The 11,016-nt window shown below is 47.8% G+C and overlaps 1 long non-coding RNA gene across 1 annotated transcript in view; it reads left to right on the forward strand.

Moving 5' to 3' along the window:
• Nucleotides 1-2,505, forward strand: part of LOC127004211 (uncharacterized) — a 93,701-nt gene extending 91,196 nt beyond the window's left edge. Inside the window, exon 3 of the long non-coding RNA XR_007757688.1 lies at nucleotides 2,425-2,505. This is a non-coding gene — a long non-coding RNA (uncharacterized LOC127004211). The remainder of the gene's footprint in view (nucleotides 1-2,424) is intronic.
• The last annotated feature ends 8,511 nt before the right edge of the window (nucleotides 2,506-11,016 follow it).

Genomic DNA, 11,016 nt, shown 5'->3' on the forward strand with positions numbered 1-11,016 from the left:
TCGATGAATGTTTTCAAGTCCAACATATTCCTTTAATTCATTAGTCAATCGATGTAAACTTCAAAACCAGTCAAAAATGATAAAGGAAAATAAATTCCATTCGTCCATCACCATTGTTCCACCTCCACCAGGCAAAGACCGTTAATATCGCTGTCATCACCTGCGGCACCACCACCATCACTGCCGCCCTGTGTGCACCACCATGCGTAGGTAAACACCACTCCGGCAGGGTTCTTCAGGCTCTTCCGGCGACCCTGTGTGATATGGAGCCTCTTGACCGTACAAAAGAGCTATGCGATTCCCACTGCCTGATAATTTTAGTTATTTTATATATGCAGAAGTCTCGGCCCACTGATAAGTCTCTCCTTACCCAACACTGGGGCGCGAGCCGAACTTAGAACTCTGCACTAAATGGCTGCACCGTTCCGTGACTGGGGGCGCACGCTCAGGCTCGGCGGGAAGCAGGTGGCCGCGATGGCGATAACTCTGAGGCTGCACAGCGCCCCTAACCAAAGACAGGGTGGCGAATTGCGGTGAACGGACCTGTCGGGGCGGCGGGTCGAGGATGGAGATGCAAATGACACTGACTTCATGAAGAGCTTGGTCTGGCGTTCAGCTACATTTTTTTACGGGCGTGTGGCTGGGCGTGTTAACGGGTGCTTGTGGAGGTGATGAATGTGGCGAGGGAGTGAGTGAGACAGCTACCGTCCGGCAGCCACGAGAGACAATCAATTCGCCAACCAGTCCCTGCTCGTAATACACGCACGTTTAATTATTATTTTTAGATTACCATTGTAAGCAATTGGCTTCTTCGGTGATTGACTAACTAATCAACGAACGTGCTTACACACACACACACACACACACACACACACACACACACACACACACACACACACACACACACACACACACACACACACACACACACACCTGCAAAACGCTCTACACAAACTATTCAATGCCTTGAGTCACTTCACTGAGATGATGAACGGCGCTGATGAGGCCAGGTGACGTTCTCTCTGCAGGCCTTCGCTGGGGGAGTAGGGGGGAGGAAGGGAGGGAAAGCGGCCTCACGTGTGATGGACGATGCCACGCCTCACCTGAAGGGAGCGGAGCGTGTGCTGTTCAGAGGGCCTCACCTGCGTTCGGGTTACCTGGAGGTTCAGTTCTCTCGTCGAGTACTGGCCAATGACCTTGAGTTCCCCCTTTAGCCTGTCGCAGAGACGAAGTCTTTAGAAACTCCTTGTCAGATGTGTTGTGGAGGGACAGGACTAGAAAGTCGTTTTGCTAACTTCTTTTTTTCATGTTTATCACCTTGTATCTGTCAGGGTGTCTCCTTTTTGCTGACCCTTTTGCTGTCTCTGTCGTAGCGTGTTACTCAGTTCTTATTCGGGTGGAACACTCTTGAAAAAGTGAAAGGAATAAAAAGGTTATTTATGAAGTGAAGGATTAAACACGTACCGCATCACTTTCTCTCGACTACATTGTGATATCGGCTGTCCCTGAGCCAGCACCCGTTGACTACAGTCTGGGCGTCATGTAGATGATTATCAACACGCGTTTTTGTCTGCGTTCCAGCCGCTGGCAACGAAAAACTTTCCATATCCTATTTAGAGATGCGAAGATCTCGTCGATTGACTCTGCCTTTGAAATATACCAATATATACGTGCATGTGTGTGTGTGTGTGTGTGTGTGAGAGAGAGAGAGAGAGAGAGAGAGAGAGAGAGAGAGAGAGAGTGAGTTTGTGTGTGTGTATACACATAGATAGATAGATAGATAAATAGATAGATATAGATATATATAGTATTGTTGTTCCGCGTAAGCCTCCCCACCTCACTCAGTCCCAAATATACTATTTGATATTTGACAACTCCTTCAAAGTATTTACGCATCTGCTTCTGATTTCGATGTCAGTGCAACCAAGTGTGGTCTGATCCATTGCCTAGACATAATATGCACGCCTTGCTCCACCTTAACGATCACAGTAACTTCCGGGCACTAGGGTCCGCTGAATGAAGCTTCTCCGCATCATGGAAGGAGAATACCCAGTGCCCGCCCTGCTGGCTGCTGGAATCATAATGGAGGAGAACTTTTCGTCTGGCTAATACAAACACCATTATAATGTGGTTGAACCTGCCTTAGTAAATCACTGCAGCACGCAAGGCAGACTAGTTCACAACGTCAAGTTCGTGCAGCAAGAGCAGTTTATAAAGATATAGATTGATAGTGATTAATAGAAAAAGAGTATATTATTCAGAAGTGGACACCCCACTAAAAGAAAATACAGCGACAAATCATCATCATTTTCGGCACAAAAAGCATAGCCTGCGTATTTTACCTGTTAATTATTTATTAGTCGAACTTAATGAATTGTGGCAAACGTTATAATTATTAAGTTGTACGCATTTCTTCAATTCCAGAGTGCAGCCTGCTATGTGCATTCCAGTTTTGCTGATCCGTGCACCGAGAAGATGAAGCGCTCGTCGCCCGATGTCAGGGGTAAGTATTATCATTGTGGTTGTTTGATGTATTGCCATCTGAATTATCTGATATTCTTTATTGATACATTACTCTCATAAGTGTGTGTGTCTTTGTGTGTGTGTGTGTGTGTGTGTGTGTGTGTGTGTGTGTGTGTGTGTGTGCCAGTGGTGCAGTGGTTATCTTGCCTAATACGAATCTACGGGCTTGAACTGGAACCCTGGCCTGAGCAGTCGGCGTGCAGTTCGCCCACCTGTTCATCCGGCCTTTCGGGGTGGTCGATAAAATGGGTACCTGGGGAAACCTGGGGAAGGCAAACTGTCGTAACTTTAGTTTAGTAGTTCGTTTAGTAAGTTATCATATGAGGAGGGTTTTATTTATTTGTTTTTTACAGCAAAGGAGGCAGCTCAAAGGCACACACAAAAAATAAAAAAATAATGAAAAAAAAAAGCCCGCTACTTGCTGCTCCCTCTCCACTTCCAAGGGATGGCTGTCAGAAGTCCCAAACAGCGTCCTTTCCCTTCACACCGCCATTCATGCTGCATCACATCTTACTCATTCCTGCTGTTAATTTACATCGACGCTCGTGGTAAAGGGCATCTATTTTCTCAGGCCGTCAGAATTAACACCCTACCTGCCTGGCGGCCTCTCATCGCCTTATAATTTTCTGCCCTTGCACCCTCGTCATGAACCCGGCACCCCGTATCATCGTCAAATACTCAAATCACCTTAGTGTATTACATATCACTTATTAGATGGACACAATTCACTCATCAACGAAATTCTTGTTTTATTCATTTGCGTTTCATAAATCGTGTCCAATCTCCAGCCATCATCAGTCGCTTAGGTGCACTGCGAGGGTCAGGCTGTTTCGTGTTTCGTCTCCCTCGGCCTCCTAATAAGTATGTGCTGAGAGGGATCACTGCAACAGCTCCCACAGCCGCCCTTACCAGCCGCGTGATCTCTCAATAGCCTGTCGAGTTTGGGCAGGGAATATTTAGGACCTGAGAGAGAGAGAGAGAGAGAGAGAGAGAGAGAGAGAGAGAGAGAGAGAGAGAGAGAGAGAGAGACAGACAGACAGACAGACAGACAGACAGACAGACATAGACAGACAGACAGCGTATTCTTCCCTTTCTCTCCGGATTAAGTGATAATTATTAAGGATCGGCTGCAGTGCAATCCCATATATTTTATTTCGTCCACACTTTCAAATGCGTTGCAGGTGATGGATCTAATGTTTGTAATTAGAAATTTTTTTTTTTTTTTTTTGCGTGTATTTACTTTTAAACCTCTGGAACAAGGCCCGACACAGGCCAGTATATAAAAGAAAATAAACAGGAAAAAGAAAGTAAAGAGGGAGAAGAAGGAAGAAATGGACAAACATGGAAATGGAAGTACTGAATCCGTGTAGAGAAAGTTAAGAGAAAACGAAGGACGTGAGGAGAGAATGAAGCAGATGGAAAAAAAATAAATGTGAAGAATAAAAAAAAATAACGAGAGACAAGATAAGAATAAGGTAGAACACACACACACACACACACACACACACACACACACACACACACACGCACTTTAAAAACAGCCTCCATCCTCCTCCCTTTCAAGTATTAGCATTCATAGGAGGTCAAGTCTGTTACACGCCATCATTTCCTCTCTCCCTCCCTCATCTCTCCTCCTCACGCCATCCCGACGAGGCCCGACACTCTCCTGCAATGTTGATGGCTGTCACACCTGGTCCCACACACCTGAGTCGGCTGACCTTATCACCTCACGCTCCTCCCTTTCACCCACACGCCTGGCATCCCTCCCTGACTACCTGCCTACGTTCCTTCTACCTTTCTCCCCCTCTTGACTACCTATCTACCTCCCTCCCCTTTCTTCCTCCTCCCTACCTTCCCTCCTCTCCTTTGCATTATCCCTCCCATTCATTACGTCTCCCTTTCTCTCCTTATCGTTTTCTATGGTCCTTAATTCCCTCATATATTCATTCCTTGCCCCTTCAGATTATCTCCTCGACCTTTTCTTTCTCCCTCCCTTTCCCCGTCCCTTCATTACTGTTCTGGTCGAGAGAGAGAGAGAGGAGAAGGCGACTTTGAGAACAATGATGGCTCGGGAACAAACTACTCCTCTGTCATGTCTTGCAGTTTCTTCGGCTGCTTTGCTCCCTAGCCGCGGGCAGGGCAGGGTAACGTGTGTCGCTGTTGTGCGATTGAGGAGCCGGTGCTGAGGACCTGGGAAACATGGGGATTATGGACTCCTGACCTCTCCCTGTATCGAGTACGTAGGGAAAAAATTGGCCAGCGTTCGATATCGAGGGATCACATAATGCCAGTCTTGGATTAGAAAAAACACACAAGGTAAAGACAAATGGAGGTGATTGCATCGGGTCATGGTGTGTGTGTGTGTGTGTGTGTGTGTGTGTGTGTGTGTGTGTGTGTGTGTGTGTGTGTGTTTCTAAACCAGTTGACAGATTTCGAGTTAGAGGAGAAGAATCAAAACTCTTATCTCGGGGAAACTGGCCGTCAAGTGTTGGTATTATTTGTCGAGGGTTATATATAATTCTTGCTGCCATTGTTGTTGTTGGTGGTGGTGTTGGTGGTGATGGTGGTGATTGTGTTTTTCTTGATGTTTTTTTTCATAGCCTTGTCGTTGTTTTATCCTCTTTTATGCCTGTGTTATTGATGGTGTTGGCGGTAGTGTTGATGGTGGTGGAGCTGTTGATGCTTGTGCTGATAACAGTGATGTTTATGATGTCTCTTTTTTCTTTCTTTTTGCTGGGCCAAGACTTACGAGCATTTTTTTTCCTGGGGTCAAGAGATACAACCGCGTTTAGTTGCGAGTAAGGGAACTAAAGAGGAGCTACAACGTCAAATAGAACAAGGTCGATGTGTGTGTAGAGTGGGTAGAGAGCACGTGTTCTTTCCCGCGGCAAAGGAGACGGAGCACGGAATAAACAAAACAAAAAAATCCCGCAACACGTTAATCCTATGAAACAAACAAAATATGAAAGTTGTATGTGTCGAAGGTGATGATGGTGTTTCAGGGGTGGTGGTTAGGGGGGGGGTGGCGACGTAGGACATAGTGGTAGTAATGTGGTGGAAGAGAGAGGCAGCTGTTGTATGTATCAGAGGTGATGGTAGTGTTTCAGGGATGGTGGTGAAGGGGTGAGGGAGGGAGCGACGTAGGACAAAGTGGCAGTAGCGTGAGGGGGGAAGAGGAGGAAGGAAGGTGGAGGGGAGAAGCAGCAGGCAGGCAGATAATGGGTGCACCAACGCAATTAACACGATAGTAATCACAAACAGCCGTGTAAATCGCGAGGGGTAAACGGCTTCTGCATGGTGTAAGAGTAGCTGTAGGTGTTTTCATAGCTCTCCTCCAGGCCTGTTTTTTGTAAGTGTTCGACCATAACTCTGCAGGTAAAACAGGGGGTTGCAGGCACCTCCCCGCGCCGTAACCGTGGGACCGAGGGAGGGCGGGAGGGAGGGAGTGAGGGCGGATTTACGGCGACGAATAATGCGGTGACGATGATGGTTTTGTGAGTGTGTGAGTTTTGGTGTATTAGGTGGTGTGTGTGTGTGTGTGTGTGTGTGTGTGTGTGTGTGTGTGTGTTTGTAGCCATCATTTTCAGGGCATTTCAAAACGAGGTCTCAATCGTCTCAGTGGTCCGTCCAGGCTTCGTCAACTTTTACGACTCGCCTCAGCCATAGTCAAAATTTCATCTTTTTTAATAAGAGAGAGAGAGAAAAGGGGGAGGGGAGAGAATAAGACGCATATTTCTATAATGATGCGACCTCTCACGTCTAAAGAAAGCGTGAAAACTTTACTTACCTACCATACCACCACCACCACTACTAATAATAATAATAATAATAATAATAATAATAATAATAATAATAATAACAATAAGGCAGTGTCAGGGTGTGGAGAAGATACATCACATTCCATATTCCTTTTTTTTTTTCCTTTTTTTTCTTCTTTTTTTTGTCAATATCGTTTTCATGAGGCAGTCGAGAGGCGGCCATTCGTTACGTGTCTTATCAGCGTTGAGATACCAGCGCGCCGCGGCCCCCGGTGAGGGATGGCGGGGAGCTGCAGTGTCGGAAGGCAGGCGACGATTTACACCCCCTGACCCCCCCCCCCTGTTTTTTTTTTCTCTCTCTCTCTCTCGCTCTCGCTCTCGCTCTCGCCCTTGCTCTCTCTCGCTCTCGCTCTCTCATTTTCTCTTGGAATTAACTTGTAACGTTCCTGTTATTAGAGCGGACGATGCATCCGTAATTTGGTGTTCGCTTCCCTTGTAATCCCATCTTCGTAATCACCGGCAAGTAATTTAACCTGTAATACCTCTTAAAATTAAAGCAGTAAATTAGACGCGGGGCCATTAAGACGTATGAATCAAGAAAAACAATTATAAAAATGTACCCTGCCCTTCGTTGATACCCGGCCCGGTCATTATTGGTGGCGGCCGTGTGTACGTGGCCGGCGATGCACTAAACGGAGAACATTAACTTGCACTTCCTCGGGTGTTTTGCTGCCTCGATCTCCAAAGCCCGGTCCAGCGAGTCATGATGCTACGAACGGCGAGCGCTTCTTGCCTGCACCCTCGCCCGGAATGCCGCCGTTTTCATCGCTGCGGCGTTGGTCAGCTGCTTCATTTTTGCCATTTTTTTGTACGGTGAGGAAGACAGAGTAGGGTGTGAAGAAAAACTTTAATAATCGCCCGTAACTTTCTGCTGCTATAAAGAAAACAGGTGTAATAAAAGAATGATGAAGTTTAGTAGTAGATTTGACGATGTGTTTCAAATAGTTTGCCTGATAGAGTGCATCGTCTTATTAATACTCTGGAAGTCCTTAACTATTCTGCGATCATGTTCTTCAAGGTGAATGAATCATATTTTGGTAGGTCTCTTGAACTGACCCGACACAAGACACATTATTGAGGTCTGTGTTAGTAAGTTTGTGGTACCAGAAAGTTTATGTAACCTAGAATGAGCTTGTAAACATTCTCCACTCCAGCACTTTTAATTACTCTTACACAATCCCTGGAATTCATTGCTGGCTGAACCTGGTAATAAGTCAGCCGGGGAACAGAAAGATCACTTGTCTGGTATTTACATCGAAGCATCTGGTGTCAAATCCCTACTCGTTCAGAATCTAATGCTTTTTATTTTCCTCGTCAATGTCCCTGCAGGTAACATTGGTCATACAACTGTTACTCGTTATGTCAGCCGCTGGAAGTGATGTCGCTGGTATGTATTAGAATTCGGGTAAAAAGATACACCCGCCAGATGCATGGACACTTGGCATTACGTATTGAAGGGTATTGCAGTGATTGAACTTCTTGTGACGAGGGTTAGTGCTCCCCGCCGCGGCTGCAACACCTGGCCCCTCCCTCGCCGATGCACCTGCTCGATGACGTGACGTGCTGCATTTCCTCGTTTTTTGTCCCTCTCACCTGGCCCTCACCGTCTTTCCCACGCTCTTGTGTACACCACCCCATACCTGTTACCGCCTCCTGTTCATTGCCTCATCCCATTTCCATCTATCTTTTGTTTCTCTCCACATCTACTTGTCCAAAACCTGCAGTACTTATACACGCCGTTTCATATCCACCACCCCACTACACTGCAATACATCTATCTACAACCTCCCCCACACAACCCTGCACCCCTCAGTCTACCAGCGCCTGTCCACTTCACATCTTAACATCCAGTCCTCACTCACCTACTCACTACTTCAACTTCCACCCAGCTCCACCTACCCGCAAACTCCGCTCACAAGCCTCCACATTCCAGCCCACCAGCACCTGTCCACTTCAAGTCGTAACCTTTATGCATTGCTTTCTGCACCCACTTACGCCTCCTCCCACTCCTCCCTCGCCACACTATAATTACCGGAATCTAAATGCATATTAGGCGGAGCTGCCAGTGACACCCTAATTGATTCTGATCGTCTCCCTTCCCTGCAGATTTCACGGGTCGAGGCTAAGCACACCTAATGTCTGGGTCCTTCGTGGCCCGCCATTGTCACAGGTTTGTTTACATTCCGTTATCTGATCATCTACCGCCGCTTAATTACATAAGTGACGAGTACGTAATGGGGGAAATTTAGCGACGCCCCGTGATTATCGCCGCGGTTATCATCCTCTCGAGCGGTAATAACCACATTTCGGAGTCTTTGTTATCTATTACATCGGCGTTTTATTGGGCGGCAGGCGACGCGCGCCCCGTCCACCCGCCGCGGGGCTCCTGCTAACCACAGCCCCCGATGACAGCCGGAGTTATGATGCGCATAATGGGGAGGAGGATTAAATAACGCCGGTGATAAATAATTGTCCTAAGAGCCTTTTGTTAGCCTAATGTTTGCTGGTGTCTGGCACGGCCGCCTCGCTGGACCCTGAGAGAACGTGGACTCCGGTGATGCTCAACACACACACACACACACACACACACACACACACACACACACACACACACACACACACACACACACACACACACAAACAAACGCACACGCACATTTACATATACACACATACACAACAAGGCCTTCACCTGTGTTTTAAAACATAAATTAATCCATTTACTTCATTACTGCATGATTAATGAACACAATGAGGACGCGTCGTAATGAACTCAAGCATTGTCTTTATCACCCTCGTGGCCGCTTGCAGACTGTTGCTCCGGTGGTAAACAAGGGCTGGAATAACTCCTCAGGCTCTGGCGTGTTGTGGCCGCTTTTATGTGCTTGGCGTCGAGAGTTTACGTTGAAGGTCGCTTTAATGCCTGTAACTTAATGTGTGCTTAGTGTACCTCAGTCCAGCTGAGGGAGAAACATTGCATATAAATTCCATAAAGTTACTTAAACCCATGAGACATTCCAGTCCCATGGACCTGGGTCGTGGTCACGTCGGGTGCTGCCTCCAAACACTGACCGGGCCAGCAGACGGTCGCAGGTCCAGTTATCGCGTTGGCTCATTGGTTCTTAACGATGGCGAGAAGTGTTGCCACAGCGCCAGGTGCAGCGTGGCCGACGCTCATTAACTGGTCGCTGGCGGAACATTGCCGGGCTTGACACGAGCATTTGTGCCACTCTTGTCATTACTCTTCCTGAAAGCTTTCCTTAAAAACTCGGAGAAAGGAAAGAAAACTGGGCTTGCAACTTTCTGGATCAGGACAAGTTCTTGTGAGGCACCGTTATTTAAGCTCTTAAGACATGTTAAAATTTCTCGCCTCCTAATCCTCTCCCATAGTGGTTAAACAACTTTGCGTGGTTGCCGTAAATGTGGCCTGGCGTGGGGTGGCGTGGAGCGGATGCTGTGCGGCTTGAGATTGCGTAGTATGGCATGGTGTCGTGTGGGGCTACGTGGCGTGCATGGCCGTGACATGGCGCGTCAAGTGTCGCATGTTGACCATCATACCTTAGCGTGTTGTTGCGCGCCGTGGCGTGGCGTGGCGTGGCGTGGCGTTGTGTGCCGGACAGTTCTATGGTGCATATGTTGTGGCGAGGCTGGCAGAGTCTGTTTAATGTCGCTTGAGTAGGATGTAACCAATTCAAAATGCAGTGTTTTAAACAGCTACGTGACAGTGTTAAACCCTCATTGCTCTCACGGCGTTCCCAGATGGTCGTGCGCGGGGCGCGGCGCGGCAGGTAAAGAGGAAGCCGCACCTGCAGGAGCGCGGCGCGGCGTGCTGGGTACACTGCGGGGAGAGTTTCTACGACCTGTTAAGAAAAAAAAGTATCGTAATTTCTTGTTCCTTTGTTTGCATGCAAGGAAAATTATAGTTTGCACCTCGTAAATCTACCTTTGAGTGCAAGTGCAACGTTGGCGGTACCGGCGGTGCGCCTCCGTTGGGGGGTGTCGTGCGGCTGTTTCGCAGAGAAGCCAGACATCGGCCACACACGGCGGCCGGCGAGAGGACACGCTAAGCCCATTAAGGAGCCACGAGACCCGCATATTTTACCCCGTGTCACCATTAAACATTCTGTGTCATGGTTCATCATTTGCAATCAAGATTTTTTGCTTGGTGGGAAAGAAGCTGAAAAATTTTGTTAGCACTGAAGTAGCTGCGTCTTTATTTAGCTTTATTTAGCCCTTTATTCAGCTCCTACAGGGACTTGGGCGATCCTACATTTACACACGGCGCTTCGTTCCCCAAAGTGGCAGTAATAGCATTCTGCGTTCAGCCGATACGAATTGCAGGGGTTCTCTGTGTTGCATGACGCGGCACTCACCGAAGGCTGATCCCCACAGAAACTATGATCACTCTTCCCACTGAGTTTGAGTTGTTGGTTCTTTGCCTCTCGTCCGGTGAGTGACGAGGGAAAGTAGCAATCAGGTCGCCCCTTTGCGGCTTATCTATCCTTGTTACCTATAATCATTGCTCGCTGCGCGCATTGTTTCTTCACATGGATGCCCTCGGCCCCTCAGTGTACCCGTGGCGTACCTGGCGACCACCCGATAACCCCCCCCGTTGACCTCTGATACAATACCTGCGGGGGGAGGAGGGCGTCGGGGGGGTTGATTAGAGGACCCT

This window comes from Eriocheir sinensis, chromosome 27 (assembly GCF_024679095.1).
Source record: "Eriocheir sinensis breed Jianghai 21 chromosome 27, ASM2467909v1, whole genome shotgun sequence".
NCBI lineage: Eukaryota > Metazoa > Arthropoda > Malacostraca > Decapoda > Varunidae > Eriocheir > Eriocheir sinensis.